The sequence below is a fragment of the Anolis sagrei genome, chromosome 2, assembly GCF_037176765.1.
Source record: "Anolis sagrei isolate rAnoSag1 chromosome 2, rAnoSag1.mat, whole genome shotgun sequence".
Taxonomy (NCBI): Eukaryota; Metazoa; Chordata; class Lepidosauria; order Squamata; family Dactyloidae; genus Anolis; species Anolis sagrei.
Window position 1 is genome coordinate 117,677,454 of NC_090022.1, and position 12,415 is coordinate 117,689,868.

At 45.5% G+C, this 12,415-nt stretch overlaps 1 protein-coding gene across 4 annotated transcripts in view; it reads right to left on the minus strand.

Moving 5' to 3' along the window:
* Nucleotides 1-9,154, minus strand: part of CASKIN2 (CASK interacting protein 2) — a 123,901-nt gene extending 114,747 nt beyond the window's left edge. For all 4 annotated transcript variants that reach the window (XM_060764689.2, XM_060764690.2, XM_060764688.2 and 1 more), the window contains exon 1: nt 8,875-9,154. The gene's annotated coding sequence lies outside the window, so the exon portion shown is untranslated. The remainder of the gene's footprint in view (nt 1-8,874) is intronic.
* Between the last annotated feature and the right edge of the window lie 3,261 nt (nt 9,155-12,415).

Below are 12,415 nucleotides of genomic sequence, written 5' to 3' on the forward strand. Positions count from 1 at the left end.
AAAAAAGAGAAATGCTCACAGAGGGATAAAGGACAGCCATAAGGAGAGCCCCAATTGCTTTTGATAAAATGTTAAACTGAGAAGAGTCACAGAACAACACACTATGCAGTTATAGCACTATTATTCCACTTTAATTGCCATGACAACATTCTATGGAATCCAGGGACTGGCAGTTGAGGGTAGAGTCTTTAAAAGTCAGCAAGACAGTATCTCTGGTGCCTGAATCAAATTAGACCCGCAAATTCCACAGGATGCAACCATGGCAGCTAAAGGAGAATAATAGCACAGTTCCATAGGGTGAAAGAGCCCCATTTGCACTGGTTTCTCCTCAAGCCATCTTTTCTACATTTACTGGGGAAAATGAGCAATAGGGTGCTATTATGCGATGGGGCTAGTGCTACAAGTCCTGTTTCCCATATTGTGCAAACAGGATGCTGAATTGCATAGGTCTTTGGTTTGATCCAGGCAGAACTCTTCTTATACTTATCCGGTTGACGTGGACAAATAAATGGCTAAACAGCGACTAATCCCTATTAGTACAGGTAACTTAACCCTATCCACTTTCCATTGGCACATAAATCCCTATTTCTTTTAAGTTTTGACAAACCCGAGGATTGTTTGCTATTTACAGCATTTGCTTGGAGGGATTCCACTTTCATAAGATGCAAATAGGCAAGTTGCCTGAATTGCCAATGTAGAAATGATAACATATAATCAGTCACACAAAATTTCCTAATGACTGAGCCAGCGCTTGGAAAATATTTTTTTCAGGCAATGAACAGCCTGATGGGCTTTTAAAAAGTCCTAAAAGTAGATTTTCTAAAGCTCTGCTCAGATCATCTAAAGCAGGGGTTTAAAACTTTTCTACTTTCAACCCCTCTTTCCACCTGAGACATTTTTATGTGACCCTGAGTATACAGGTATATAACATAGGTATAAAAATATTCTGTAATAAATAAGCATTTGAAAGGCTTGCTAAACAAGCTGATTTTCCTTTTCATGAAGTGTAAAAAAGGTAAAGGTTTTCCCTTCACATCAAGTCTAGTCATGCCCGACTCTGGGGGGTGTTGCTCATTTCCATTTCTAAGCCAAAGAGCCGGCGTTGTCCATAGATGCCTCCAAGGCCATGTGGCCAGCATGAATGCATGGAGCGCCTGCGTATTTTTTAACTGTAGGTTGGCAGAAGCTGGGACTAACAGTGGGAGCTTACTCCACTCCCTGGATTCAAACCACTAACCTTTTGGTCAGCAAGTACAGCAGCTCAGCGGTTTAACCTGCTGCGCCATCGCGGACTCCTTCATGAAGCATTTTCTGCAGAGTTCACTCTAAACACTGCACACTGTTGCTCACAGATTAATGTAAATATCCAGACAGCAGCATTCAGAAACCTTTTACTATTGACATTTTTTGTGACCTCAGCATTGAGCTAAGGCAGTGGTCCTACAACTCCCAGAAATCCCAGCCAGCTTACCAGCTGTTAGGATTTCTAGGAGATGAAGGTCAAAACATCTGGGGACCCACAGGTTGAGAACCGCTGAGCTAAGGGAACCCCATTTGTGGTTGGGACCCACAGCTTAAGAAGAAGTAAGCTAAAGCAGTGGTTTTAAATTGAATTTTCCAGATATTTTGGACTGAACTGAAATCTGAGAACTGCCGAACTGGCTGGTACTTTGGGGAGATGAGGTTTAAAACATCTAGAGGGCCAAAGGTTGAGAGCCGCTGATGTAGTGAACCAAAGGCTAATGGCCCCTTTTAGATGTCTATCAGATACATCAGAAAAAATATATTTCCCAGTGGTCTTGAATAGGAATAAAAACAAGTCCCAGTCCAAGCAAAATCAGAAATGACCTTGACTCAGGAAGAGAGTAAAGAGAAAAATATTTAACCCAACTGCCCAGATTCACAGGAATGTGAGTTTTCGAAGCAATGCCACACTCCAGTAAGTGCAAGGGTAGCTTCCTCAATAGACTGAGCCTCTTGTTCCATCCAAGGTTGGATGAAGAGGGTTCAGAGAATAGACAGGAATCCAAGGAGGCACTTGATCCTAATTCCGTTGTCTCTCGAGTATAATGTCTTGAGAGGGCAGAGCTCACATTGAACCATACTGGTAATAAAACAGTTGCAGAACTTCTGCCTTCAGACAATCAAGAGACGCATACCTCATGCTAAAATCATCAAGATGAATGCATGTAAGTAGTTAACAAAGAATGTGCATTCAGATACACTGATGATAAACGAGGAGGGGATGAATAGAAAATTATGTCATAGCTTGATTATAAGATATACCTCCATGAGACCCATAAGCTGGAACAAAAGGGACATCTGGCAACAACAAGGAAAAGCCACACAATAGAAGAGACTAATGTGGTATTTAGAGCTAGGAGTGACAGTGGGGTGAGGAGTGGAAAATCACCAGAAGAAAGTGAGTGGAACATGGTGAATATCAACTGCAGAGTAAGACATTTTAGGAAATAGGGGTCCTATTTAGACATGTATTAGTCTACATGTAAACATACTTTATGGCTGCCTGTTGTTGACTTATACATCATATATGATGAGTGCCACTTGAATGAAATATGAGTCATACCCCTTTTTATATGCTTTGGGGAGGGATAAGTGAATGTTGTTGTTCATTCGTTCAGTCATCTCCGACTCTTCGTGACCTCATGGACCAGCCCACGCCAGAGCTCCCTGTCGGCCGTCACCACCCCCAGCTCCTTCAAGGTCAGTCCAGTCACTTCAAGGATGCCATCCATCCATCTTGCCCTTGGTCGGCCCCTCTTCCTTTTGCCTTCCACTTTCCCCAGCATAATAGTCTTCTCTAGGCTTTGCTGTCTCCTCATGATGTGGCCAAAGTATTTCAACTTTGTCTCTAGTATCCTTCCCTCCAGTGAGCAGCCTGCCTTTATTTCTTGGAGGATAGACTGCTTGGATCTTCTCGCAGTCCAAGGCACTCTCAGCAAGAAGATCCAACCAGTCCATATATGATGAGTGCCACTTGAATGAAATATGAGTCATACCCCTTTTTATATGCTTTGGGGAGGGATAAGTGAATACTGGCAGCAAAGTTACACATAAGTAGTAAGGAAACATTTGGATTTTTTTAGAAACTTCTAAGTTGCATAGCTAATTATCCAAAAATTATCTTTTGTCACTAATAAAAGAGGCTTTTCATAAACTAATTTCGGGGGGGGGGGGGGGACATTACAAAAATCAAAGAATCATAGAATCCTAGAGTTGGAAGAGACCTTGTGGACCATCCAGTCCAACTCCCTGCCAAGAAGCAGGAAAATCACATTCAAAGCATCCCCAACAGATGGCCATCCAGCCTCTGTTTAAAGGCCTCCAAAGATGCAGCCTCCACCACACTCCGGGGCAGAGAGTTCCACTGTTGAACGGCTTCCACAGTTCTTCCTAATGTTCAGATGGAATATCCTTTCTTGCAGTTTGAAGTCATTGTTCCATGTCCTACTTTCCAGGGCAGCGGAAAACAAGCTTGTTCCCTCCTCCCTATGACTTCCCCTCACATATTTATATATGGCTATCATGTTTCATCTCAGCCTTCTCTTCTGCAGGCTAAACATGCCCAGCTTTTTAAGCCGCTCCTCATAGAGCTTGTTCTCCAGATTCTTGATCATTTTAATCACCCTCCTCTGGACACATTCCAGCTTATCAATATCCCTCTTCAATATACCACTCTACACTAAGACTGCAGAGCAGTGTGGACAGTTTCTAAGGAGGTAAGACGGTTCTACTGATACCATCTTGGAAAAAATGAACAACTTCCACAAAAGTCTCAAAAATCAAACTTTGAACGATCACTGTGCTCCAGTGTTCTGCAAGCCACTGAAGACTGCATCCTAGAGACTGTGTACAACACTTGGAAATTGAGACCGAAGATAAGATCACCTGATGCCCTGAGTTTATGAGCTCTGCTTTTTATATAGTTTGCATTGCCCATCTCCAGGACAACCACCCTGCCATGTTCAGAAAGAGGAATTAATTGCTTATCCAGGTGAAACAAGAGCAAGTTGCATCTAGGCAGCTGCTTGGCATACTGCAGTGTAATATTATGACACAAAAACAAGTCTATGTTGGGAGCAATGGACTTGATGGGATAGAGATCCCGAAGAACCAATGATTAAGGTATCTATGGCTAATCAAAACTAGTCAGTGGGTAAGAGATGGCAGGTCAGTGGTAGAGCAAGCACATGGTGTGTCAAAGGTTCTGTCCCTGGTGAATCCAGCTGAAAAAGTGAAAATAATATGACTTGCCCCTACTTGTGGCTGTGAAGCAGGCCTGCACAACTCATGGTCCTCTAGGTGTTTGGTACTGCAACTTCAAGAAATCCTAGTTAGCTTGTTCCATGGTTCAGAATTCTGGAAGCTGAAGTTCAAAACACCTGGAGGGTCACAAGTTGTGTCGACCTGCTCTGGAGAGTTGCTGCTGATCACAGTTGGCTGATGCTGACCCAGAAGGAGAAATACAGCTGGCCACCCATATCCATGGATTCTGCATCCATAGATTCCACCCTCCTATGGTTTCAATATAACACATGGTTCGAATACCCCCCCCCCCCGCTACTCCTAAAATAAAAAAAGCAAACCTTGTTTTTGCCATTTTATATAAGTGACACTATTTTATTATAATAATAACTTTATTTTGATATCCTGCCATCATCTCCCTGAAGGGACTCATGGTTGGTTTACAAGCAGGGCCAAGCCCAATAACAACAAAGTTAGACAAGTAAAAACACATTAAAAGCACAATAAACATAAGACAATCTAGTTACATAATTGAAACTGTAAAATATGAAAACATCATTAGAATAAATCAAAGCCAATCTCAATAACCAGAACTATGGGGGAGATGGTGGGTAGATCAAAATTATAGAGGGCCTGGCATGGGCTTGTGCAAAACAGATTACAGGGCCAGGGCTGGGGTAAAGTACTGAGATTCAAACTGATGGTCAATTATGGCTGGGCAATCATAGGAAGGATCTAAACATTTTCAAAAGTGCATTTGAACATGCCACTGCACACATCATGGGACTTAAGCATCCATGGATGCCAGTCCTGGAACAAGCTCCCAGTGCATACCAAGATTGACCAACTATAGATTGAGCAAGAATAAGGTGGCTGCCTATGATGAAGAGTACTAGAGAATCCTCAATATCCTCCATAGCATAACTTTACAGGTGTGGTTTTTGTGTGTGTCAGGAGTGACTTGAAAAACTGCAAGTTGCTTCTGGTGTGAGATAATTGGCCGTCTGCAAGGATGTTGCCCAGGGGGTGCCAGGATGTTGCTGTTTTTTTAAAATGTTTTACCATCCTTTTGGGAGTTTTCTCTCATGGGGAGGTAGAGTTGACAGAGGGAGCTCAACCTATTATTGCAAGATTTGAACCGCTGACCTGTTGGTCATCAGCCTTGCTGGCACAAGGGTTTACAGGTGAGCAGCATGCTTTTGGAAGTTACTTTTTGGACTATGGCTTACATAATTCCCATGACAGCACATATACACATATGCAATTTTCCTGCTTTTTGGCTTGGGGTTGGACTGGATGGTCCACCTCTATGATTCTATAATGTTCTGGTTTTTGTACAAACAAAATGAAAGCAGGTGCCGGCAGAGAATGCCTTCTTCTAAGAACCCCGGCATTAGGGCCTATCCTAATAGGTCTGGGTTAAGGAAAGGGGGTTCCCAAGCTGGAAAGGGAAACTGACAGGTTTGGTTCTGGCCCATTTTGTTTTAGAAGTCAGCCATTAAAATCAGGAGAGAGGTTAGTGATCCCCCTGAAGGCTAATTCTCATCAGATACAGCCCATTACACTTTCTTAAACTATCCAAGTGTTTCACAGCTAAAAGATTATCAATTCTCCTGCAAATCTTTGGGCACAGTACAGTAAGCCTTGATTCCTTCTTCTCTCATCCCGTCACCCTATGATAATCCAGATGCAGTAAATACCTCTTGAGAATAACTGATGTACAAAAAATTGGAGGTTTGAAAGTTGTAAAAGGCTGGAAGCAGTCTCTAGGCCAGTGGTGCTCAACCTTCCTAATGCCGCAGCCTCTGAATACAGTTCCTCCCCCAACCATAAAATTATTTTTGTTGCTACTTCATAACTGTAATTTTGCTACTATTATGAGTCATAATGTAAATATCTGATATGCAGGATGTATTTTCATTCACTGGACCAAATTTGGCACAAATACCCGATACGCCCAAATTTGAATACGGTGAGGTTGGGGAGGATTGATTTTGTCATTTGGGATTTTTAGTTGCTGGGATTTATAGTTCACCTGCAATCAAAGAGCATTCTGAACTCCACCAATGATGGAATTGAACCAAACTTGGCACACAGAACTCCCATGACCAACAGAAGGGTTTGGTAAGCATTGACCTTGAGTTTTGGAGTTGAAGTCCACCTACATCCAGAGAGTACTGTGGACTCAAACAATGATGGATCTGGACCAAACATGGCACAAATACTCAATATGCCCAAATGTGAACACTAGTGGAGTTTGGGGAAAATAGACTTTGACATTTGGGAGCTGTAGTTGCTGGGATTTATTGTTCACCTACAATCAAAGAGCATTCTGAACCCCACGAATGACAGAATTGCATCAAACTTCCTTCACAGAAACCCCGTGCCCAACAGAAAATACTGTGTTTTCTGATAGTCTTTGGCGACCCCTCTAACACCCCCTTGCAACCCCCCAGGGATCCTGACCCACAGGATGAGAAACCCTGTTCTAGGCTGAGCTTTGGGGTTACTTTTTTTTGGGGGGGGGGGAGAGAATTATAATACTGGCTGCGGGATTCTGGTAGTCATAATCCAAAAACAGACTGATGAGAGAAACTTTTAAAAACTCTCCAAAGAAATCTACTGTAACCTATGGATTTCTTCCAAAATTCAACAGTCCTATGCATGACTGGTAAAAGTCACCAATGAGCCAAAAACAAAAAGGGAGCACAGAAGGTACTGATTCCACTGGACCATGGTGCAAGAAACAAAGGAGCAGAGTGAGTTGTATTGGCACACCTTTCCAGATTTGGGACACATCTGGAGTAGCTTTGAGATATGATACCTCCCCCACCCCAACTGGAATGTCGATCAGAGTATAAAGCAGGCAAAGGGTAAACCTAGGCCCTCCCTCCAGTTGTTTTGGACTCCAACTCCCACAATTCCTAACAGCCTCAGGCCCCTTCCTTTTCCCCCTCAGCCACTTAAGCGGCTGAGGGGGAAAAGGAAAGGGCCTGAGGCTGTTAGGAATGGTGAGAGTTGGAGTCCAAAATACTTGGAGGGAGGGCCCAAGTTTGCCCAGGCCTGGTATAAAGAGATGGTAAACATCTCTATTCACCAGAGAAATCTAATCTTTTCTCTTCAGGACTCTACCTGGGCTCAAATATCAGAAACATTGCTTCTTCAAACAACTTGGGAGTGGAGGATAAGAAGGAAGAGGAGTGAGGTTGGGGGAGGAAAGAGTAGGGTTATGTAAGAGGAAGCCCAAAGATGCTGAACTACGGGTATTAAAAATACCATCCCCGTAGGGAAAGGGCAGAGAAACACTCCCTCAGCAGGAAAACAAAGCCTGGAGCAAAGGTTACTGATGAGCCGGGTGGAGGGCAACCTTGGAAGCAGGATAGCAAACATTTCTGCTGTACTCTTCCCATTTTTCCTGCCACAGAGAAAGAGGAGAATCACAAACTCCCAAGACCTTCTGGAGAAGCTGGGCAACGTTTACTCCTCTCTCTTTTTTCAGGAGGAAAAGAAAAGTAGCAGGGGTTTTGGGTTGTTGTGAATTTTCCTGGCTGTATGGCTATGTTCTGGGAGCATTCTCTCCTGATGTTTTACCTACATCTTTAGCAGGCATCCTCAGAGGTTGTGAGGTCTGTTGGAAACTGGAAAAATGAGATTTACTCATAGATATATAAACCTCATTTTCCCAGTTTCCAACAGACTTCACAACCTCTAAAGATACTTGCCACAGACGCAGGCGAAACGTCAGGACAGAATGCTTCTGGAACATCGCCTGACAGTTCAGATAACTCACAACAACCCATCTCACCATTTGCTTTCCTAGCTACAACTGATGCAGCCAGCCAGGGTTTGAAGCTGCAAGGCCATCAGTGCTAAGAAAGCAGGCCAATTACAGCATTTACACTTGTCTCTAGCAGACAAGAGTTCTTTCTCCCACCCTGGACATTATTCCACAGATACATAAACCCCATTTTCCTAGTTTCCAACAGATCTCACAATCTCTGGGGATACCTGCCATAGATGAGGGCGAAACGTCAGGAGAGAGTGCTTTTGGAACATGGCCATACAGCCCGGAAAACTCACAGCGACCCAGTGATTCCGGCCACGAAAGCCTTCGACAATACATCGCGGGAGTTTGTTTTGTTTTGTTTTATTTTTAACTTTCCCCCGGAGGCTGCCAAGAGAGCGAGTGGAGAAAGAAACCAAAGCGGGGAGAAGGAGTGCATGGCGAAGGGAGGGGAAGGCAAGAGCAAGAGGGGAGCAACCCGGCAGAAAGGAGGCATGGAGAAGAGGGACCCGGCAGAACCATTGGGGTCCCTCCTCCTGGAGGCGCCGCCTGGGCCAAAGGAACTTCTCCCAAGTCCTTGTTTTCTCGCCTGAAAAGGGAAGGGAACAAAAGCCGCCTCCAAGTCCCGAAGCTGCCGGCGGAGAGGGAAAGCAGGCGAGGCTGGAAATCCAGCCCAGATCCGGAGAAGTTACCAAAAAAGGAGAAGAAAGGGGCGGCGGAGGGTCCGGTCCGGTCGGGTCGGGAGAGAAACCAAGCTCGGGGCCAAAGCTTCCCTCGGGGAGAGAGATGGGAGAAGGAAACCCTCTCCAGGGCGCAACACTCACCTCGGTCAGTAGCAAGGAGCCCAAGTTGCGGCCCCCGAAGCCGAGTTCCGCCGGGAGAAGGGAATCACGGCCGCCCTGAAAGGCTCAGTCGATCCCCCGGCTTCCGAGACCCCCTCCGGCCCAGAAAGAAGTCCCAGCGCCTTGGCTCTCTTCCGAAGGAGGCGAGTGTGTGTGCCTGGCGCGCTTCCCCTCTCCCTCTCTCTCCCTCTCTCTCTCTTTTCACAAAGTCTGGGGAACCTGAGCCTTGAAGCGGAGGCAAGCTCTCCGCCGGCTCCCCCGCCCCCTCCTCCCCCTCCCCCTCTCCCCCCCTTGCATTCCTCTCTTTCCCAGGGGCCCCGCCGACCCCGGTTGAAATGGACGCGTCTCGGCAGTTGCAGAAGGCGCTTGGCAACTCTTCTGTAAAGTCGCCGCCGCCTCCTTTCTCTCTCTCTCTCTCTCTCTCTCTCCGCCTCCCTCGCTCCCCCTTCCCCCGGCCAACCAGGATCTCTCTCTCTCTTTCCCTCTCTCTCTGTGCAGGAAATCCCTCCCAGGCTCCCATTCTTCCCTCCTGATTGGGAAAAAAAAACCCGAAAGCGGGAGGGGGGGGGGAGTTGCCGGGCGAGGAGGGCACCACAAGGATACCTGAGACCTCGGCGAGGTTTGGAGACATGTGCGCACAGGTAAGGAAAGGGCCCCTGCGCCAGGAGGAGGAGGAGGAAGAGCAGAGCTGAGCCTTTGCCCTCTTCTTCCCAAGGCTTGGAGAAATTGAACCAGCGGTGCCTGGCAAGGATTCCTGGCCAGGCTGTACCGAAGGAAGGAAGTGGTGGAGGCCCCTTCTTTGGAGGCTTTTAAACAGAGGCTGGATGGCCATCTGTCGGGGGTGCTTTGAATGCCATTTTCCTGCTTCTTGGCAGGGGTTGGACTGGATAGTCCACCAGGTCTCTTCCACCTCTAGGATTCTGATTCGGAGGGAGGGAGGGAGGGCAGAGGTCTGAAGATTTTCCCTCCAGAGTTGCCAGGGTGCCCTCCTTTCTCCTCCATCTCATATAGTACTCGTTGGTGCAGTTCTAGATCACCTTGACTGCCCAGGTCTCAATACTATGGAGTCCTGGAAACTGTACTTTCCCTCCTTCCTCTGCCCACAGAGAAGACCAGGGTCTCAACAAACTACAACTTCCAGGATTCTAGAGTGTGTTGAGTCCACTTTCACTGGCATGGTTCCATGTTATAGGTCTTCTGGGAGCTGTAGTTTGGGGAGACACTAGCACTGTTGGGCAGAGAAGGCTCAAGAACTTGTAAAACTGTGGTTCCCAACTTTTTTTTTTTTTACCAAGGACCACTTGACCAACATTAGTAACCCAAAAGGGTTACAAATCAGTTTTTGGTCAACTTTAGATTCAGTTTGGTTATTTGGGGTGCTGATTCAGAAAATTGCTTTGGATAAACCGCATCAGCTCTAGTTTCTGATACAGAACATATGTCATCCAGTAGTTGCCATCTGCTCGCCCACAGAAAACCATGTCTAATAAGCCTGGGCACTAAAAGAGTGTTTCATGAGAGCAGTCACTCTTGTTGCAACAGTGTAGTAGCGGTGAGGCCGTGGACCATATTTTAGTTCTTGCGGATCACTGGTGGTCCACGGACCAGAGGTTGGGAACCAGCGTTTGAGAATGACAACTCCTTGGATACCATAGCATTGGAAGTGATGTCAAACTGTATTCATTTACAGTGTGGATGCACCCCAAGATAGGCAGGAGTGTTGTTCTGTAGAGAGTCTCCCCCCCCCCCCCGAAGGAAATCAGCCCCCTTCTCCACACCACATTTTCCTTCAGCCCTTAAACTTCTGGCATTGCAAAGAAAGAATGCCAAAATGGCTTTCCCTTAGAACTTTCTTGGTATTGCCTCCTGTAACTTTCTTTCCATTTCTTTGGGCAGCTAAACTGTAATTGCTCAAGGGAAGTTTTCAGTTCTAGCAATACAATTTGGGGATTGAAGGGACTTTTCATTTTGAAGGAGAGAGTGCTTCTCAGGGAGGAGTGCCCTCATTTGGCCACTCTCCTCCACCATAAGCTGCCTTTCTAATTTAATTCTTGATGTAGGGATTAATTCAGATGTAGCTCCTAATGTCTTTATATTATTATGTATGGTAGTCGTTTCAGGAGAGCTGTTTGTAAACACCTTGCTAGGAAATTGTTTTGTGTATCTAATGTGTTTGTAATCTACAGAGAATCCTGAAAAGGTACATCCCTCTTACTCATTTAACTGGCAGAGTTTTTCCATTCTTCTTTTGGAGGCAGAACAAGGCTCTTCAGCAGGTTTAAAAAATCAAAGCATTACAAAAATACTTTTAGCTTGGTGTGGGATTCTCTGAGGTGTAAAGGTAAAGGTTTCCCCTTGACATTGTCCAGTTGTGTCCAACTCTGGGGGGTGGTGCTCATCTCCATTTCTAAGCCAAAGAGCCAGCATTGTCTGTAGACACCTCCAAGGCCAGCATGATTGCATGAAGTGCCATTACCTTCCGGCTGGAGCGATACCTACTGATCTACTCACATTTGCATGTTTTCAAACTGCTAGGTTGGCAGAAGCTGAGGCTAACAGCGGGGGCTTACCCTGCTTCTCAGATTCAAACTGCCTAGTTGTGTATGACTGGGGGTTGGTGCTCATCTCCATTTCTAAGCTGAAGAGCTGGCCTTTGTCCATAGACACTTCCGAGGTCACGTGGCCAGCATGACTGCATGGAGCGTTGTCACCTTCCTGCTGGAGCAATACCTATTAATCTACTCACATTGGCATGTTTTTGAACTGCTAGGTTGGTAGGAACTGGGGTTAACAATGGGAGCTCATGCTGTCTGTGGATTCAAACCTCCAACCTTTCGATTAGCAAGTTCTGCAGCTTAGTGGTTTAATCTGCCGCACCGCCGTGTCCTTGAGCTGTACTCCAGAGCAATACCTTTTGCAATAACTTGCTTTGGTACAAACACACTCTCTAATTGCTGTCTATGATGTGTGTGTACATTATGGCAACTGAATGAATTTCATTAAGTTTTCTTAGATGAGAAATACCCAAGTGTCTTTGCCAGCTCCTTCCTCTGAAATATAGAACCTACAGTGCCTTGGATTCATTTTTGGTCTCCGACTCAAGTACTAACATGCTGGTGCTGGGATTTTTTTCAGCAAAATGCATTTTTGTAAGTGTGCCCGGTTATCCAAAATATTTTTTGTGGGTTGGGGCCCTTCCACCCTGTCCTTATATACCAGGATTTGATCCCAGATTATCTGCTTATCCCGGGTTTTCTGGCAGTGGAAACTCATATAATCCAGTTTAAAGCAGATAATCTGGGATCAGATCCTGGGATAGAGGGGCAGTGTGGAAGGAGCCTTAGTCTTAAGTAGGCAAGAATTGTTCTTTTTACAAATGGTCACATTTTGGTCTCTTCTTGGAGGTGTTATAGGGACGGTCATGAAGAGAACCTGCACTTTACCATTACACCATTGGACATATGCCATCATATTATGTTATCTATCTATTTCAGACAAAATTTAGTTGTGTATTAAGGATTGA